Source organism: Suricata suricatta, chromosome 14 (assembly GCF_006229205.1).
Source record: "Suricata suricatta isolate VVHF042 chromosome 14, meerkat_22Aug2017_6uvM2_HiC, whole genome shotgun sequence".
Classification (NCBI taxonomy): Eukaryota; Metazoa; Chordata; class Mammalia; order Carnivora; family Herpestidae; genus Suricata; species Suricata suricatta.
In genome coordinates this window covers 19,239,633-19,261,461 of record NC_043713.1, presented here as the reverse complement: position 1 = coordinate 19,261,461, position 21,829 = coordinate 19,239,633, and the positions used below count along the sequence as shown (strand labels likewise).

The following is a 21,829-nucleotide window of genomic DNA, read 5'->3' as shown; positions in this document are numbered from 1 at the left end:
AAATATAATCATTATCAAGACTGTTAACAACAACAAAAAAAAGACCACCATATAGCAAGCCAATCTGTATATTATAAGGAGAAACCTGGGTAAAGAAAAGGGTAGCCTTGGGCTAGTGTCTTAAGAAACAGTCAATTGCCATTAGAAAATTATGTTCTGTCTATCATACAGATATCTCCCTGTAATTTAAGTCAACAACTGAAGTTTTAAGTTTTTACTGTTCTTTGATAAAGATCAGCTCTAATGTGGAAATAAATATGAAGAAGTGTGTCAAGTATTATAATGAAGTTTCAATAGCTGGCCTTCAGAACCAATAATTCACCTTTAAACGGAAAAGCGTTTTTGGGAGGACATATTTTTACATTTTGGTCCTGATTCTTTGGTTTTTCATTTTAAAAGATGGAGAATGTTAATAGAAACATTCACTTAGAAGAAACCACATTATCTTTTAAAACTATGTAAATTCCTAATTGTGAGTAATATTTTGAAATGCAATAGCTGAAGTGAAAAAGTCACAGCCTCGTGGGCTACCCATCTGTAGAACAGATTACAAGGCATGTGAATTTGAGAGCATTATAGAAAAATGTTACTTGGAAAGAAAACATTTTCACGGGTAGCATTAAAAGTGTCTATAATGTTCTTTTCCCCTCTTGCCTCTCTGTTCCCCAATACTAGACCTTCCCTTGGCAAGTTCACAGATGCAATCCCTGCTGTGCCGCAGTAATGAGGAGCCTCCCCCTGGGTCCCCCCTACTGTCACAAATTTAGAAAGAGAGAAGTCACTGTGTATGAGAGGGACGGGTCTCCAACATCTCCCTTCGGAAGGGAAATGCGACACAGACCTACACGTCCCAAAGTGCTCCTCCATTTTATGGCCCGAGATGTGCAGGAAGAGAGAACATCACAGAACTCTTGTCCCTCTGCAGCACATGCTCAGACAAGTTCAAAGGAGCGTCCTGTATGACACGCGCGCGTGCTGACGTGCACACGCACACGTACGCACACACACTAATCTCTACTGCTGCCATTTTTCAGTGTCATTTCAATGTTTAACAACCTGAACTAATAGCCATTCTAAAACATGTCCCGAGCTTCTGGAGAGAACCCACTCCCTATCACCCATTTGGTTTTTAACTTTAGTATAATTCTGATCATCTTGATGGACTGACCTGCTCTGGGATTTTAACGCAAGAGTGGACAGTTTTTTTTGTTTGTTTGTTTTAATTGAAGGTCCTTAATATGGGCCACATGTTTCTGGCGGTGATTTGGAAGTACAGAGGAGAAAGGGGCAGGGAATGTAGAGTGGTGGAGGGTTGGGGAGGGAGGGGGGGCAAGTGGGGAGTGGCTGGATGATGAAAAGACCAGTTCCACAAGCAAAGCACATTAGCAACCCAGAGTGGAAAGGGCCGGAAGGAAAACCCACCCACCTCACCCCTGCGTTCATTCTATCAACCTGCAATTGCTGCAATCAAAACCATATGTCGGTTCTTCCAGATCTTTCTCACAGGACAAACATGCGAAGGGCCTCAGGCCTGGCGTTGCCATCAAATGGTAATTGATACCATATGAGCCACAAAATAGAAAAGCACATGCAAACAGCAACCTCTCTCAATGCACCCCCACCTCCCAGACCCCTTCCCGGCCCCTTGAGAGGGATGAAATTGCCGGGCTGCTAAGTGCACCGCGCACCGTGAAAAACAAGTGTATGTGGCTGCAGCGACCACCTGTAAATCAGAGAGAAAGGAGGGTCCGCTCGCCAAGAGCTGGTCCCAGAGAGCAGACGAAGGCGAAAGGTCACTCCAGGTTAATACAAGGTCATCGATCATGGGGAAAAATGAGCACAGGTGTGAAGCAGATCACAGGCCTGCGAGTGGAGAGTGACCTCCCGCCCCACAGCACATCCGGCCCGGAGAAAGCAGGTTCCCGCTAAGCCACATCTGTCTTCCTCTCCTGCAAGTGAGATAGTGGGAAAGTGGAAACCGCTCCCCAATTACAAGGCAATTAGAAGGAACAGGACTCCAGTCCCGCATCTGCCATCCCCTTCTCTGAAGCTCTTTCTGCATCCCTTTGTTCTCATCGCAGAAGAAAAAAAAAAAAAAGACCAAAAAAAAAAACCCCCCAAAAAAACACCAAGATCCAGAAAACCTGCTGAGCCGGAGGTCCTGGCAATTGCTGGATGAATGTAATACAGTAGGTAGAACACGTCTCTTATTTCCACCGAAACTGACAGACCACAAGTAGCATACGGCTCTCGCCTCTGCATGTATATATTTTCTTATTAACTCGATCGGGCAGAAATTTGCAGAGATTTGTTTGGATTTAGAAGTCACAACAGAACGTCAGTTTTACAAACCAAGGCTCATTCTGTGGTGAAATGTGCAGCTCTGGACCCAACCATTCACCGCACACTGCTATTTGTTCCAATCCCTCCAGCAGCCGCTTCTGAACAAACAACCAACTTCTTCTAAACACACGCACCGGGTCTGATTTTTCCTCCTTTAGCCTATCCCATTATATGTGATATTTTAGTCTTATAGATCTTATGAAGCTTAAATAGTTTCCAGATGGGACTAGGGAGTACAGAACCCTGTAGACACCCTAAGTTATAAAAAGACCAAATAAATACTTAAGACAGAAGAGACAGCTGATAGGGCCGTCTTCTGCGAGCGGTAAGCTCCTGGGCAAACACCCGAACTGTACCAGGGCGGGTGCGGGGACAGACAGCAACTCTTCTTTCTCTTCCCCCAAATTCTCAAGGACTGGCTGATCCATCCTCATTTAGGTCGTGTCTATTTATATCTTTTCTAATTACAGCATCCCCCCCCCCCACCAAAGAGGATCTTAGCTCAATTTACAATTCAGTACATCTCCATGTAAGAAGCAAAGGCAGGGTTGTCACCTAATGACATTGTCACCTAATGCACTGCCCCACAGAGGGAGATTGATAAGGCCTATCAGCTCCATCCCTTTGCCCGGATTCTCAGCAGTCGCCTCTTCCTGAATGTGTGGCCACAAAAGCCCTGCACGAGGTGACAGTTCCCAAGGATCCTCAGCCTAGAGGCAATCCAGGACCCTTCATGACACTCAGCACCGATCCAAGAGAAAAAGAGGGAATACACAAGGGAGTGAAGTAACAAGGGCAGGGAATCAAAGTGAAAACCCCGCTGGGCGGCAGGAGAGGAAAGAAGGAGGGCAAAGCATATGGGCAGCGGACAAGCCAAAGCAGCACAGTGGAGCTCACAAGGGGTCAGACCAGGCAGGCTCGGGGTAACCACTCTGGGGAGACTCTGACCTTACCTCTGCTTTCCCTTCGTGGTCCAGTCAACATAACCCTGTCTCTGAGCATCTGCATTGTTTAAATTTCATCCTGTGGTGTTGTTTGCTGATTGGCCAGACATGGCTGACAGCATCAGAACTGCAATCTGACAGACAAGGAGCAAGCAGGACCACAGCACAGAATGCATAATAGGAGGGAGAGAGGGAACTTCATGCTGGCTATATGAACTCAGACCCGCAGATGGCTGCTGCGAGGCCTGGGGCTCGCCTAGGGGTGGGAGGGCCTAGGAAGAGGCAGGGAGGAGGGCATGGAGGAGGGGAGGTGCGACAAGCCCAGCCACCCAAATGACCAAGCTCGAGGCTTCCCCTGGACGGAGCTGCATCTGGACCACGTTTAGCAGCCTGCCTTTGCCACTCCCAGTTCCTGCCGGGAGCAGAGAGGCTTCTCTCCCGGAATGCCTTCTTTACAGAGTCAAAGTGAGGTTTCCGGTTTCGGGATATAGTACTTGTCCTTTTGTTTGCTTGTTTTCCAGAATCTCTGACATTTTCCACAGGACACAGAAGAGGCCAGCTGACAAAAGGGTGCCATCCAGATTTCTGCTGGGGAGAGGAATGGCCTCTGATTTAACGAAACCCTCTAACTATCAGATGGCAGTAAAGCCAAAAGGAGATGAAGAGGCAAAGGTTGGAGGTATTTGGAAGTTGTTAGTAAAACTGCTGGAGAAACAATGGAACAGGGAGACCAGGAAGGAAATAGCTTGAAAACAGGGGAGCAGGGAAAGCTGGACTGCTGACTTACAGGGGATGTCTTCATTCTGACCGAAGTGCCTCTTTCCCCGGAGGGGCAGGAACCGCTGGGACCAACAGTGGCTGGCCTTGGACCCCTCTCTCCTCCCTCCACCTTGCTGGCAGCTCACGCGCGCACGCGCACACACACGCACACGCACACCCTGAACTAGTCTTCTGGGCAACAGGTACAACTGAATTTACTTGCTATGAATGTAAGATCATTTTCCCTCATGAAAATTTATATTTAGAGTTTTCACCTCCAATTAAGGATGGGTTGGATTTGAACACTGGCCTTCACGCCCCCTTTCCCCAAAATCATGACTGCACAATTTTGGGGAGAAAAATTAGTAGATTTTTAAAATCCAAGCATATTTCTCCAGCACACAGCACAGGACGTTACCTGCAACTGTCCTCCTTCCCAGCATCATGTGCTTGCAAATTTTTTGGGGGAAGGTATCACACATTTACTATTCATTGCAGAAGAAGAAGAGATGTAAGGTACAGCAAGGGTAACAGAGCAATAAAAAAGGGGGATGGATAAAAGTGGCAAGAAATCAAAGATAAAATAAGGGCCTGAGAGATTGGGATATTAAAACTAACCAGGTAAACAGGCAGAAAAAGAAATAAGATGCTTTAGCTGAGAGGAAGGAAAAGGTTGACACAATGTGAAAATCAAGACTCCATGAAAATCCTGGAAAAACACCACCACTGATCTAACATCAATCTGGAATGCTAAACTGGCACCTCAGTGTAGAAGAAATCCATCTAGTACAAAATAAAATAAAAATTCCCTCATGGTCTTCACCCCCTAAGAAAGAAGTATCTCATTTCCTCCCTTCATTTTGAAGACACTAGTTATACAAAATTAATCTCTGAAGTAAGGCTAGAAAGACCCAACTAAAGAGGAAAGGTGAGAGAATTCGCAGAGAGTTGTATGTGAAAAATAAGAAAACAAAGTAGTAAGAGAAATGGATGTGAGTAAATCTGGTGGGTTGATGAGAAAGAAGTTCTGGATGCAAGGAGAAGCCTGGGGAGAAAGGGGTGCTCAGAGGGTTGGGATTTCACCCAGAGACGAAAAATATGATGTGGATGAGCTCTGTCTACGCAGGTACGCAGAGATGACCGAGCAACAGAACACACAGATAAGAATGCAGGAACGGGCAGGAGTTAAAAGTATAAAGGTAACGTGCACACACTAACTAGGGAACACAGAATGCAGTTTGTCAGAAGCAGAGGGAAAGGCTTCTATAAATTAGCCTTAGGATTTGCAGAATTACAAATACAATTTTGCTAAACGTACACCACTTAAAAACCCATCATAGGCTGAGAAGACCAACTGGAGACAATTTCATACATTTCTTGAATCCACTTTCTAAGTTGAAAAAAAGGTCCCTCATTTCCAGGATCTGTCTGGAATTGCACAAGACAACAATAGAACTATGACACACGGGCCCAACTCTCCATACAATTCCTGGTCAGAAATGAACCTGAGCAGTGCAAACAATATTTCTGTGGCACTTTTCATGATCCATGACATTCAACATACAAGTTCTCTGGAAGGAATATTTATGCCAACGCCCATCCCAAGACCAAAGGAAATCTTCAGATCTTCATTCAAAATGTTGAAGGCTCCCTTGGAATCCAGGAATTCAAAATATTAAAGATCAGTCAAGAGAATGTCCTTTGAGGAGACAGCATTTCTAGTGTCAGTGCTGAGAATCTGACCAGCCTTTCAAGCTCCGGGCCTCATTTGTGACTCAGCAGAGGCTCAAGTGGGTTTCAAGGGATACACCGAGAAGCGCAGAGCTGGTGGAAAAGTCTACAGCGCTGTAAAGCAGGAAGGGAGGCAGGAGGGCAGCAGTTTTCAGGTGCTGAGACACAATCAAAACAAGGAGGAAAGAAAATGTTTGCTTTTTATGTCAACAGAGATGTCAGTACCCATTAATAAATCTATCTGCTAAATCTACTCTTATTCATGTGGGACATCACCAATTTAAAGTAAAATAAATTATCTTTAATTAAATGGAATTGTCGTCTTCCTCCTGCTATCATCCCCAATTATTACATTCTAATCAGCCCTTTAGGGAGAAGGCACCAGAGAAGGCTGAGAGGCACATTGACTATAAACAATTTCTCTTTCTGTCAAGTGACAAAAATTTTTATCGTAATTATTGCTTCTAACTGTAAGTTTTAAATATAAATAACAAAAACTACAAAGATTTTATCTTTGATGGGGGGAAATGCTACATGGTCACTTCCAAAACGTCCTTTTACTTTTTCTGTGTGAAAATTTCAGGAGTCCAAAGAAGCCATTACAGACTAAGCAAATTACCTATTTAAACCTAATCTGTTACTTTTATCTCCAGCACAAAAGGGCCAGTTTTAATTAATACTTTAAAACATACAGCACTAACTGAATGCCAGCTACGATATTTTTAGGTTGTTAGGCTTCTAAACACTGGGATTATGGAATGGTATCAATTTATGTTTCCACAAGCATGGCATATACACTTTAAATATTAAGACATGTGACTGTCTATAAGAAAATGGGCTGCTCCCCTTACAAATATATTTAGTGACTTTCTCTGTTCCAGTTCCTGGTGCCCTGGCATCCCTCTTCTTTTTCTTTTTTTAACTGCACTCAAATTCTAAGAAAATCAATGTGTGTTTTAACCTAGTAAAGGGATGAAGGATGCTCTCCACCACCAGTTCTCTTACTGCTGCCAGTGTCCTCCAGAAGAAATGGTGAAATCAACAAACAAATTACGTAGTGGTTCACCCCCATCCCAATGGCACAGAGGTGAAATAGTTTCCCAAGAGTCATAAAGAATCAATGTAGGGGCAACTGAGTTAAATCTCTGCATATATGTTGTAATGGTGCCTGCTCCCCCCCCCCCCCGTCTTTTCTCCCAACACCCAGCCTTTTTTTTTTTTATTTGTTTGTTTCACTTTTTAACTGTGGACTTAGAGAGGGCGGGGAATTTTCTTGTAGCTTTCTATGTAACAACAAAATTAACCACTGAAATTGGGAAATTTATCTTCTGTCTAGAATAAATAGGTGGGGGTATTGACTGTTTTCTGACTACTTAGTGTTACTTTTAAAAATGTATTTTTTTTCAGGGTGTAGTACTGTTTTCATTTAGTATGCCTTTGAATTGCCGCCTACAGAAGTAAAAAAAGAAACCACAGCTATACAAGCCTGCTGACTTTCTTATAAAAGAACCAGTTTTAAACTTGTTTATACTACTGATTCCAAATGAATTCAAGATGGTGGCTAGTTAAAGAAAGAGAACCCATGCCAGGGAGTTTGATCAAAGAACTTCAATTCAGCAATGTTCAGTTTTAATTGACCACTAATTAAGCTACATTAGTCCAAGAAAGGTCTGTATCACTTTGAGTAATAAAGAAAAGAATTAATTTAACCCTGTGTCAGTCAGCTTTAGTAAATTCATCTGAAAGCAACTTCTCAAACGACAGGCATGAAAGAGGTGTCTCGTGTTAAATGCCAAAAGTGGTCTACAGAATTCAGAGAGGACCAGAGACTCCGTTTTCAAGTGCATTTGTTACTTTGCTAGTGATGTCACCTTGCAGGTATAATTATCTTCATTACAGATACAAAGATGGCAGCTTTACTCCCTGGGTTGCAAAGGGTTGCTTTAAAATTGGATTCAAAACATGGCATCACACCAGCCACAGTTTTAACTTTCCTGTATTCTAGACAAAAATAGAGTGGATTTGCAAAATCATGAGAAATTTCAAAGGCTTGGAACTCTCCTTCTGGGAAAAGTGAGTTGAAGACGAGGAGGAAAAAAAAACACACAACACAACTGCAATAACACCACCAGAAAAGCTCATTATAATTAGGAACCACAAGCTATGACAAGCATGACAGCAGCATTTAAAAGTCCACGTGTTAAAATAGTTCGTTTCTGAAAATCCAGTTGCAAAATTTTTCTGTTCCCACACATTGCCCATCAAAAAATTTTATGTTCACAATTCCAATAAAAAAAAATCTTGGGAAAGGAAAAAAAACCCCATAAAACAGCAAAGACCTCATTTCAGGATTTAACATCAAAATGTAAGACATAGGAATACACTGCTTTACAACTTGGTGTTTATGACTTTTAAAGTCCTTCCCATTAACCCTGAGGTAAATTCCCTATGGTCACACGGCAAATATAAAATAGTAAAATATGTTTACATTTAAAAAATAAACCCAAATGTCAATAGTACACTGCATTTTATTTTGTAGAGATAACCCCCGCCCTTCATGCCTGTAACGAAGAATGCTGAATTGTTCCAGAATGCCGCCAGGGCCAAACACCCTTCAGGAGGGACACTCTTATGGCCTCAATACACATTATATTTTGTCTTAATGATTCCTGGCAACCAACTACTGCATTTTCTACAATAGAATTTAATGAATAATTTTTTTTTTACATTCTGCCAGCACTCATTAAAATGCACTTGTTTGTGAAATGCAATAGCCAGCTACTATATGAAACCAAAATATTAATGCAAATTGGCATTTCTAAGTTTAAAGCAGTATTTGCATAACGGGAACTAAACATGGTACAAGCTGAAAGAGCGCACAGAACACAAATGCCTCTTAACACCATAATTATTAACGAGAGAAATGATGGTTTGCATATACCATTAGAAGCCCAAGGAGAACGCATCTGTCAGGGTGTGCCATTATGGGCTCCCCGTGCTCCCAACAACAGGGTGTTGGGAGAAATTCTGCAACCATCAAACCTATTACAGCACTATAGGTACAGGGCACAAACACACTCATTTCCTGGGCTTCATATTTGAGGATCAGTCCATTCGTCCACTGCCATCCATAGTTACAAGTGAAAAATCATCGATACAATGCTGAATATGCAAGTATGAATGAGGGTGGTTATCAGCACCATCAACATTTATCAGGCACACTTCTCCAACTCAGGATGGAATGAAAAGATATATATTTTCTTATTCATTCATTCATTCATTCATTCATTCATTCTGCCAATAATAGCCTACTGGTCTGTTTTGGATAGGATAAACCCTGAGAAACTTAACATTAAAGAAAGTTTTGATACTTATCTGTTCAATCAACAAATGTCATTTGAGCACTTCTGTGCTAATCTTTGAGGGAAGATAAAGAGTTAAGCTTATCTTCCAGGGGCACCTGGCTGGCTCAGTCTGTAGAGCCTGCAACTCTTGATCTCAGAGTCCTGAGTTTGAGCCCCATGTTGGGAAGAGAGTTGACTTAAAAAAAGAAAAGAAAAAAAGCTTATCTTCCAATTGCTTGAAAGCTGGACAATGATGAGAAGACATGAAAATTTCAAAACACAAAGTCAGGTCAGGCACTAAAACAGTGTTATGGATCAGACCTACAGACTGACTTTTTCATTTACTTTCAAGAGATATCTTAGAATATGCGAATAAATATAGGTTATTTTTATTTTAATAAAATAACAAAGGTATGAGCTCTTTAAATTCCATGGAGGCCAAGTCTCAGTGAACGTTCTACTCAAGGGTCTTGCCCTTGTATGTACACAAGAATGCATGTATGAAGGATGTTGGGAGTCATTCATTCGGCTGCATAAGTGTCCTGGTTATCCACAGCAGGTTAACAAGTGGATAAAGATTCCTCAAGACATGACCCCCTCTTTCAGAAGGTCTCTCTGATTCAGAGCAAGGTCATTTAAGGGCTGATTCCTTTGAAATGTTTGTCTACATCGAGCTTTAAATGTAATAAAAGAGAGATGAACATAGATGGGGGAAGCATTCACTAAAATGCTAGGTAAACTGAAAATATCAATTCTTGCTTCAGATATTTGTCGACTATGAAGTACAAAAAAAATTTAAAAATATACCGAAATACACAGAAAAAGTGACTCTGGTTCTGTTACAAAACATCAGAGTTGTTAAGAGAGGGCTTGGATCCTGTAATGAATGCTTCCATTTCCCAGACCAGCTCTGTCCATTAGAACTTTCTACAAGGATGCACATGTCCTAGATCTGTGCTGTCCAATACAGGAGTCATTAACCACACTGATGACCGAACATGTGAAATGTGGCTAGTGGGACCAAGGAACTAAATTTTAAATTGTATCTTTGATTAATTTACATTGAATGTTAACAGCTACATGTGGCCAGTGGCGACCTCACTAGACAGTGCATTACTAAATTGTAAATGGGATAAGTACTTTGAGGTCACCTATCACTGTCCTAGGGTATAATAAGGATGAAATGAGAAGGTGCTTTATAAAGGCTTCTGAAAGAACTGAGGCCTGGAAGTAGGGTTTATTAAAAATTGATTATTACTACAATAAAATATTAAGCATAAGCTTTATTTTAGTGGTAAACCACTTTCCTAAAATTTAAAGTCATAATAAGATTGATTCTATACTCCATAAATGTCTAACTTCAATACAACACAAACAGGCTTTCTGACGCACATTCTAAAAACCATGTATAAGCAGGTTAACATTGTACAGTTATTCAGAGGCTGATACTGGGGTATCTGGGATATAAGAAAATTCTTGAGAGTCCAACACAGATAATCAGTGATTGATCAAAACTGAAAACAAGGTCAATGCTTCCTCAAAGAGCCTTGGCTTGAAGTAAATTTGCAGTTAGAACAAAAATTACCATCTCCCAGAAACAGATATACCTAAATCCATGAAACGATCACCCCAACTGGTAATCTTTCTAACTTGCTTGGCACACAAAAAAATATTTGTAAGTTTTCTGTTCACTTTGAGTACAGACAGCCCTATACAATAAAACATGGAAAACAAACAGAAATAAATGCCAACTGAGGGCCATCTCATAAGACGGTTTCAGGTGCAGCAGGCACAGTAAAACCCAAGGGCATCAATGTGATTTTACTAGAAGCGTGGAGCACCCAGCGGACAGGGAAACACGAGGATGAGACGTACATGGTCTGAGGATGGGATTGAAACAGAACAACCAATGGGTTAAGCAAATCAGAACCGCCCCTCCCGTGCCCAGCTGCCGTCTCTACTCTGATAGAACCTTGTAGAGCCTGGGGAGGAGATTGAAGAGTGGCACTAGTTACTGTCAGACTTGGCAGCTCTCTCCAAACCTTGGCATCTAAGAAGTAAGGTGTGCTTCTGGGTTCCATGAGTTGGCAGGTGTAAGACTCTGCCACCAGATACCGCCACCTTCCTCCACAGGGTGCTAGGCAAGGCAATCGAGGTTTCAAAAATCACTTCCAAATCACTGCCAGGAATTATCCAGCACTGATGGGAAGCACAGCAGTAGCAGGAAGAGAGATCCCCGGTTGTGAGTGGATAAAGAAGCTGCGTTACTGGGAAAGCTGAATAGGGAGTTTTTTTCCTTTTTATGCTGGTTTTAATTTTTGGTCTTAGTACAGAGGATATATTTAATGGCGATGCAAACAAGGTCTTTAAATGCCAAAAATACTTAAATGTACTATTAGTTTCTTTATGCTCATTTATTTCCTTCTTTGCTTCTTTATGACCTACAGGGAAAAAATTAATGGTAATAAACTCTCTTTTAGGATGATTCTGATGAACCCACAGTTACATTGAGAGAGTTTTCAAGACATTTTGAAAGGTAAGATATAAATATGTATTTAGGGTATAGAGAAATGCACATTTATTGACTCAACATATTCTAACAGCTGCTTTGAAGTCATCCCAGTTGGTTCACAAATAATGTACTACATTTACAACACTTCAAATAAAATCCCACATTTTCTTGGTAAATGGTAGAAATACCTGGACAATACTATAGTGTGCTATGCCAGGGAGGGAGACAGAGAGAGAGAGAGAGAGAGAGAGAGAGAGAGAGACAGAGACAGAGAGAGACAGAGAAGGAGGGGGGAAGAGAGGAGAGAGAGAGAGAGAGAGAGAGAGAGAGAGAGAGAGAATTGATATGGAAAGAAAAGAAAAGCAAGCTGCAATCATTTGTAAGGTAGATCACTATTCCAGGAAATAATGCTTAAGGTCCAGATATATTACTTCTAAAGCAGAACTTTTCAACCTCAGCACTAGTGAAGGGCTGACCTGTACACTGTGGATGTAGAGGAGCATCCCTGGCCTCAAGATACCAGAGGCAAATTCTCTCCCTAACACTGCAGTTGGGACAATCAAAAATTTCCCAGATATCGTCATGTCTCCCGGGGGTCAGTCACCACTGTTCTAAAGATACATGTTCCTAGCCAGAGTATGTCAGCAGCAAATACCGACTTTTATTTTCTTAACTCTTCATGCAAAACAATGGCAATCTATCTAGGAGTATCTTCCTTCTGCCAAACAAGTAAATACCCATTGATACTCATGATCACTTACTACGGGGCATGTTGACCGTGTCATCTTGTGGTGTGCATCAGTTCCAGCCTACAACTTTGAACGAGGTAAACTGTGTTCATTTGGAACCATCTCTACTATAATTTCACTATGTGATAGAAAATACCAGCCCATTCTAAACTATATACAACAGTCAAGCTAATACATTATATGCAAATTTTTGATGAATAAACAAGTTTTGAGTAATAAATAATTGGCAATAACTAAAACTCTATCCATCTATCCAACCCCTGTCATCCAGTCTTTCTCCAATCTAGCCACACATCTATCATCATAAAATCTGTCATGCTTTCAATTCTGATTGAGTTACACAGGTAAAAAGCCCAGGACCAGCCGAAGAGTTTAACGTACATAGCTCCCTATTGGCAATGCATCTGTGAAGGCACTATTATCTATAAATAATTTCACATCAGGCCAGCTGTATGCTTCATTCATTACATCATCTACTTCAAAACATGAAACGATCTCAATATCTAAATGTGTCTAAGTTTTGTTAGAGCAGTTATTTTGTTAGATAGGTAATCTATTGCTACATTTGAGATTCCAACACTTAACGAAAAAAAAATTCCAACACTGAGTACTCGGAGAAGGTCAACATCAAAATAGATCAACTGAAAGCAGGAAGCACCATATAAGCCTTGAAACAGGTTAAATGGATCTGCAAAGTGAACATTAAAAATGTATTAAGGATTCCAAGAACAAGTGCTAGCCTAAAACTACTTAGGAATAATTTGTTTCTCCTTTTTCATCTGTTTTTCTTTTTTTCATCATCTGAAAATGATGGAGAAAAAGAGCCATAAAACCAAAACTTCCTCCATAAGGAACAATTTAGTGTGGTTTGCATTTCTCAATGTCATGTCTGAAAGGTAAGAAAGTTTAGAGGTTAGGATCTCATAATGATTCATACAAGTCATATAAGCCTTCCTTGGGGTTAATTAAGTAAACTGAATTCTAAAAGGTTTCATTAGCAAAACTGACACTGTAAAAGTGGAGCCAAGAGAATCTGCTATTACATGAATTCTTTAAAAGGTAAACGCATTTAACAGCCACGCATCTATTTCTAGCAGTTTTAGCTCACTCCCTGGAAGCATCCATGAGGTCTGCTGGACTTTGCAACCTCTGGGAAGTAGGATTACCTGATTCACATCAACATATCTAATTTTACAGTTCCCTTATTTAAGTTTTTAATACGGCACAGGTCTTTTTCTCAGGTGTTAATAGAAAAATCAATTTTAAGTCACAACAGCTGTGATCATTTTAAATATCACAGCTGTCATGAGTTGAAAATAACCATTTGAGCATACACATTTCTGCTGCAAATGTAACAAAATGAAAATATGATGGAATTTTATTTTTTTACTCCCTCTGAAGCTGAATGTCTAATACAATGGTAGAGTAATAACTTATTTGCCTTAAAATAAAATCAAGCTCCCATTTCTTTACTGACCTAGCCAACAGATGGCTTAATGGAACAGAAAAGAACATCATGGTTAAGATATACTCCTATGGAAGTAACTGTGGAAATGTTTAATTATGGAAATAGTATTAACTCTGGAAAGACAGAGTTAAATAGTTGATATCAAAATTGAGGGTTCATTTATGTAAACATTTTGCTGTGAAGCCAGGGGGAGATTAAATGGGATCTATGCTACATATTAAGTCTTATTAAAGTCTAGGAATTTAAATTATTAGACAGGACAAAATCTAAACTCATATGAATAGTGTTAACTAGTAACTTCCAGGAATTAATGGCATCTTAACCACTTATGCACAAACTCAAAACTGTTTCATGGAATTCAGCAAAGATTCTTTTCCCCTCTCAATCCAAATTGAAGGTCATTATATTTTGAAGAATATAACAACATTTTTTAAAAACCTAAACAGCAACAAAAAATTGAAAAAAAAATTAGGGCATTATTTACCCACTGGCTGCAGAAACTTTAGATTTCACGTGAAATTAATGGTGGACAACGAACACCTAAGAAGTTCTGGAATTATATTAATAAACAATCACAGCCACCTCAGCGACAGGAAGGAATGTGACTCAAATGTTTGAAGAATGATATTGTATGACTTAGACAAGAAGGAAATAAAGAAACAAGCACAATTTCAAACCAAAGCACTGACAATGTTACACGATTTACATTATTGTTTAAAAAAATGTACTCTACCAACCTCCTGGCCAGTATAACCAAAAGTAAAAAATCTAAAGTGTTTTCATCCAAGATCTGCAATTCTACCTCAATTAACTTGATGCCCTCTCCTTCCCTTTTTCTTCCCTGACAGATTCACAGGGTGGAGATGAAAGGTGGCATTATTTGTACCTAAACAACTTGTACTAAAAAGCTGCTATCCCCCCATTCTGCTCAGGGAGGCTTGGTGCAGCAGGTAGAGGAGAGCCCTACCATCCCCAATTATTTGCATATTAATTTCAAAGCTACATGAAAAACATTGTAGGCTTTTAATCATATCAACACACAAAAAAGGCACTACAAAGTGAAACTACACCTGTTAAACATTTAGCCCAACCCCCACATCACACAAAGGAAGCTGAAGAAAACAGCATCCATGCTGCTCCTGTGTGCTGAGCCCCCACTTCTGAATTGTAATAACAGGTGCAGAAATAATAATGTGCTGGGCAATCAACTTTTTTCCTCTGATTTGTCAGTTTAGCTTAATAATGCCATTAGGAATGTAAACATTTCTGCAATTTATATTTAAAAGTCAATAAAATAATGGGGTACAGAATTTATCCTTTTTAATTTTTTAAGTAATACATTTGATTATTTTAATCATGTCAGTACTTAACTGGATGGGGTTTAAATATGCATGTAACATCAATTTAATTTGTTTTATTCGTTAGAAAAGCTATTGAGTAACACAGCATTATTCTCCTTTAAAAAAATACATTCTGGGGGAACAGAGTGGAGACACCTCCACTTACTGCCTGTCTTCTTGGAGGTAGGATTCCAGTGCCTTCTGAATGCCTCCGATTACAAGCATTTAAAAATGGTAACCAAAGAGGTGAGAATCCAAGACATACTCACTAGATGGCTAACAGTAAAAACAGAGAGCGTTTCCATCCTATGGATAAACTTTACTGGGGCTACAGTGATAAGAATGTGGTTGGTAAACGCATCGCCTATTTTTAAAATGGCGTGAGAGTTTCCCCCAACATAGCAATTCCCACTTGAACAGGATTATTATCGGTGCAGTCATTCACTACTCTATAATTCTCACCCTTAGGTTTGTGGAGGTGAAAAAGCCAAGTCAAACGTTAGCCTCCACTCTTAACATCCCCTATTCATTTTCAGGTCAGCTACAATGGAAGCAGCTGGAATTCGACTCTCCCCAGTCTGTCCCACCAATTACCTCAACGTGCCCTCTCTCAAGAGGAGTATAATTTGGTCTCCTGGAAAGCAGAGCCCTAGGTCCCCGGAGGATGCCAAAGGCTGCATTTTTTCAGTGGAGCCTGAAATTAGACCATCATCCACACTGCTCCCACCCCTGACTTCTTTGGTGTTTTAAACCCACCCTTTATCCCAGTACGGGGAGGGATGCCTTTAAAACAGTACACTCTCCCAAATAAAAGGTTATAGGTGTAGTGTCTCTTTTAAGTCACTTTTCGACAAAATGCCCTGATTAGCGCATGCAAATTTCTTTAACAAGGAAGAAGAATTTGAAGAAAACTAGGGAACGACTTGACATGACATAGAATTTAAAGACAAAAGTATCAGAAATGTTAAAGTTTAAATTCGAATCAGAGCGTGGTATTGTGACAGAACTGCATCCGTTAATACCTAGAGGCTGCAGTCAGGGGCCTAGGCCACAGTTTTTCAGTGCTGCAAACAGGAAACTCTCCCAAAGTTTAAGTGGAGCAAACTCCCGAACCATGTTCGAGGCCCAAACCGGTAAACCGGACTTTAAGAAATATTCTTTAGAGGAATAATTTCATTTTACTTAATAAAATAAAACTGATATACCTAAGGTGATACAACGTGCCAGCTTATTACAGATTCTGAAACGTCAAAAAGCCTCTAACTAGGAAGTTTTCCAAACATTTCCACGTATCAACTTTTCTAGGTCACATCATACTTCAAAATAGTTATTTTACAGAAGTATCTTTTTCAGTTTTGTCACTATCCGTTTGTGTTTCCTAGTTTACATACAGCTGCTTTTATTAAGGACTATGATGATTTCCTGAATAGATTATAAATATTTAAATACTTTATGAACATACAGCTCCAAATCTTTTTTTGTTTTCCTTATTGTCAGTACTGTTACCACACATCACTTTACCCTTGTGTCACCTTAGAGTTATGTCTGAAGTATTAAGGCTAAGTTAAAATCAAGTTAAAACCAACCAAATATGCACAAGCTCTGCAAGACTGAAATCTAAAACTACCTTTAAACTAGATTGACTATGAAATAGGAGCTTTTTTGTAACCCTGATAATACTGGAGAAAAATGAAAAAAAAAATAAAGAAACAAAAAGCCTAGTAATCTTTTGTGGTGTGTCCTGAAATTCTCAGTTACAAGACTTGCATTAAGGTTTGTTATGTGGAGCAAATATGTCTTTATTGCATTTTCTTCTTATGATAAAAGTAAACTTGAATTTTAGCAACTTTTAAGATGGTCAGAATCATATCTAAAATCTAGATATTTTTGCTGGATTCAAAGTTAAGATTAAAAAAAATTAACCTCCCGATGGCAGGTTGCTGACCACGTTCATGGCCTACATGGTGATTCCAGAGGAATGATGCCAAAGCTTTTTTTTTTTTTTCCTTAGTAGCATCACTGTGATAGAAGCTTCAGGAGGCTTGGAAACACACTCATACAACATTCATAATAATGAAATATGGCAATGTCTAAAATCCAAATATGATTAAAAAACTACTTAAAAATTAAGTTACAAGGAAGAAATCACTAATCTTCACACCTCTCCAGTGGTACTGTAATTTTAGTAAAAAACAAAACAAAACAACAAATAGGGGGTGTAATGCAAACCACATTTATAGTGGAACAGGAAACAAACAACTATTCAGCACAATTTCCTGTAGATCAGTTGGAAAAGTATTTAAAGACTGCACCAACTATTAGATCTTTTTTCCTGGCCACTTTTCTCCCCAACCCTCTTCCCCCTGTATTTCAATGTCCTTCCTCCAAATTTTCCTTGAAACAATGCCATCGCCTAGCACTAGAAGGATGCTTATCAATTATCAGCATGAAATCCAAAATGTTCAGACCTACCAGAAATTAGGGATTAAATAAAATTAACCAAATATATAACAGATCCATATTTTCTTTCTAAGAAATTAGCCCCAGAGAAATGTTCAAACTGGCATCTGTGACTCTCATGCAGGGATTTTGGAAATTTAATCAGAGGCAGGAGAGCAAGATGTAGCCACAATATCAAGATTAAGCGTCTGGTGAATTTTTACCAGCTTAGTCGTAAAGAACAAAATCAACATAATTTTGTTCGAAGCAGTCAAGTACAGAAGAAAAAAAAATAAAAATTTCATTGTTATTTTAAAATGGGTAAATTAAATGCTTTACATGTCAACAATACCAAAAAGTAAGCTTACTAAAAAAAAGTTTATCCTGAATGGTTTTTTTTTTTGATGTTTTGTTTTCTTCAATCAGTGGGGAACTGAAAGATTATATTAGTTTGTGACCTAGGCAAATTTTTGCTCAGTAACAGCAGCTAAATAATAATTTTAAAGAGTAATGCTTTTATACCAGCTACTTTCATTTATAATCATGACTCTGAAAATAGCTAAGTATATGAAATATCTCTTCAAATACTAACTGCAATTTGCATAGTTGATAGTTGACACACTTGAAAACTTTAAAGCCCAGTGGCTACCTGCAAGAGACTAGAGGCTTCTGGAATCAAGTGTGAGGTTTGCAAAGAAAGGGCCGTATGTAAATTGTACTGGAAAATATTATTACTGGTATTATTTAAATATTAAGCTTTCTACGTTAGCCCTTCCTGCGGTGCATGCGGGAAAAAGCTAAACACTCTATATCCTAATTTTTACTTAAAAAGAAATTTAGGTGGCTGACTGAGATGGTCTCTTATTCATAGCTAAACTTTGTTCTAAGAATGCATTCCCAACTGAAATGATTCTGATATTAAAATGTTCCTATTTTTTTTTCATCTTAAGCAGGAATCATAAAATTATTTTACTTTTTGGCCTCGATATCAGAAATAATCAACATCCATTTTCATCTCTGAACTTCAGGGAGTTGAAAAGCTGCATAATATGACCAACAGTCAGAATATAAACATAGAGAGCTCATTACCATTTACTTTCTGAGATTTGATGACTTGACAAATAACTATTTCAAAACAACTAGTTTGAAACATGGTTTGAAGCTTGTTAGTATAAAGCAAAAAGAGCAATTACAATAATTATAGGTTTCTCTATACGGTTTAACACATGCACATGCTGGCGAGGGATGATGATGTGATCTTAAATTACCATTAGGAGGAAATTTCGCCACTTTTGTTTTCAATTTCATTTGCCATAATTTTATCTTTGTGGAATTGGCTTTATTTTTAGGTATGTGGAAATTTGACCAAATAATTGCTTATTAAAATCTTATTCAGTGAATAAGAAGATGGGAGCATTTATAAAAATCAACATTTCCAGCAGGAACTATACTTACTGTGGACCAGGTAATGCCTGATACTGCTCTGCTCAGAGCCTGAGTGAGGACAGACAGAGCGGCACAATTTGAGGGAAGCTTACACTCACAACACTGAAATAAACTGGACTTATTTTCTCTGCAAAGAGCCTCTCTCCCCATAGTTAAGAAGTACTGCTTTCACAGTTTTTATTTAGCTGAAAATGGGATTCATGTGTATTTGAACATCTAATCCAGAAAGAGAAGAAATCACGAAAATGACTGGGCTAGGTTTTGCTATTAAACCCTCACCTGAGGAGAAGCTAATTTTCAAAAATGCATTCTGGTTTATATTCAAGATTTATTCTCTGCTAGGGCTAACGTTACGATATTTTGTAGGTGCTGTCTTCCTAAAGTCCACACTTCAGGCCAGCTCCAGTGGTTTACAGAAAGAAGAAAACAATTTGTGTGGGTTATGGCCATAGAAACACTTCATAAGGTAACAGAAAATTTCCATTTTTCTTTGTCCTAAAATACCACAGCCTCTACTATTTCTCTTGCTAGGGAGTTAGAGGAAAACTGATTTCATAATCCCTATAGGTGTCAGTTCAAAAAGAAAAAAATCATAAGTGCTGTAATGCTTAATTGCACTCTCCCAACAACCTAAAATCACAGTGTTTTGAAATGATTTTACATTTTTCTCCTTTTGTTTATTCACAGGGAAAACCTGCTTCCTCTGGCCTCTCTCAGTTCAGAGAGTTCAAACTGAATTTAAACAAGTAATTGACTTGTCACTGGGAAAAAAAAAAAAAGAAGGAATTCAGTGCTGTGTTGTCTTCAGAGGAAAGCTTGTGTAACAAATAGCTGATCACACTTAACTGCAACAATTTGAGTTAAAACACACATTGGTCATATGCGCACATACGCACAAAAATGCACAGATACTCAAACCCAAAACAACAAGCGAAACTCAAGAAATGTAAAGTCTCTTCGATAGGCATTTTGAACAATTAACTCATGGCATACACAATCTCCACAAGATGTCTGGCACCAAATCAAAAGCCGCTGAATGCAGAATTACAGCCAGTACAATACACACTGTAGAATAAACAAAAATCTGCTTCCCCAGTGTATGCATGAAGGCATTTAAAAAAAATGGTATAGAACTGGCCCTATCCAAAGAGCATGTACAACTGGACTTTGCTGTCCGTTTCATAAAGCTAAAATGAAGAACTGGTAACCATTCCTGGTTTCAAAGGCTTTCTGCTAATGTTCCAAACGGCTATTTCTTCTAACTATAATGTATGTACAATTTGCTTCTTTCTAGTGTTTGAATCAATAGAGATACACATCACCAGATTTGTTTTTAATAAACGCCTTAAAACAGTTCCTATAAATACATTTCTTGTGACAGAGCGATCTTGATTTTATGAGTACCATCCTCTCAAAAAAAAAAATCTAACAACCAAAATATTTGGCAACTGAGAGGGCATATTAGTGATATGATGTCATATTCAGCATTTTCTTATGGTAGAGGCAACTGGCAAGCTGTGGGAATGGAATACATATTTTTAAAAATTCCTCTTGGCTAAAAGGGAGTTAAAATGTCCAAAACTTAAAACTAAAATTTTGTCAGTTCAGATCATCAGGACAGAAAATTAACAATTTGCATATAAAAATCACATCGCTGGCAATCCCTAAAGATAAAAACTGCAGAAACTTATATTCATTGTAATTCTCTTCTACTGCATAAGAGTCACATAATCCCTGCAGCTATTTGATTGCTTCTGAGACACCTTTTCCCTCTATGATAGCATCATTCACAAAATTTTCATTAGAAGTGCTTTAAAATTAAAGGCACTGACTATGTTACATATGGGAATGCCAAAAAGATAATAGGCAAAAGTCTTAAGAACTATAGATGAGTAACTACCAATTGCAAATTAGGCACTTGTTTAAAAAAAGGAAGTTACATAATCCTAATATTTATGTTTACAAATTTATCACTTTACTGGATCAGTTCACAACGTAAGCCATTTGTTTTAAAATTATATTTCCCTTACCACACGTAACTGTTCTTCTAATTACACACTATGTTCTCTTAAAAAAAAAAAGATAAAAACTGGATAGTTTCATAAACTTTTTTGGCAATCTGCTCACACTTTTTAGTGATCAAGAAATAAAAGTAAACGATATTATTTCAGCAGTGGCCCATTCATAAAAATGGTTTCTTGAATGAAATTATTAATCATCCTAAACCATACTGCATCCTGAAACACTTGTGCATGTGTGTGCATTCCAGTATATGCTCTGCTCAGCTAGACAGAACCATTATGCACACACAGGGAAGTATATAGGCTCATGCATACACCGTCACATACACATGTTTTAATTCGTTTGCGCCAATCGCTACAGCTGAATTGGGCCTTCGTGAAAGCTCTGATCGGTCCCTTTTGGCCCAACTATCACACTCTGATTAAGATCAATCCAAATGGAAGTTCAAAGTACACAGAGAGCAGTTTGTAAATGGCTGCTTTTCACTCCCCCCACAATCTTCTTTTTCTATTTTAAAATAATAAATTTCTGTCTCTCTCTTCTCCAACAAATTTTCCGAAGAGCCCCACATACCAATTTGAAAATATTGAAATCCTTTTCCTTCAGAGGACCCAGCCGAAGGAAAAAAAAAATAAACCTCCAGATGGCAAGTATAAACCTTCTGCTGGGGTTATGCACAAAATACCAGACACGTTTTTTTTTTTAAATAAAGCGTTTCTGTTGAAGGGGGGA

At 38.9% G+C, this 21,829-nt stretch overlaps 1 protein-coding gene across 17 annotated transcripts in view; it reads right to left on the bottom strand.

Annotated features, from left to right (window-relative positions):
- Window positions 1-21,829, bottom strand: part of TCF4 (transcription factor 4) — a 350,902-nt gene that overhangs the window by 71,690 nt on the left and 257,383 nt on the right. The window lies entirely within an intron of this gene.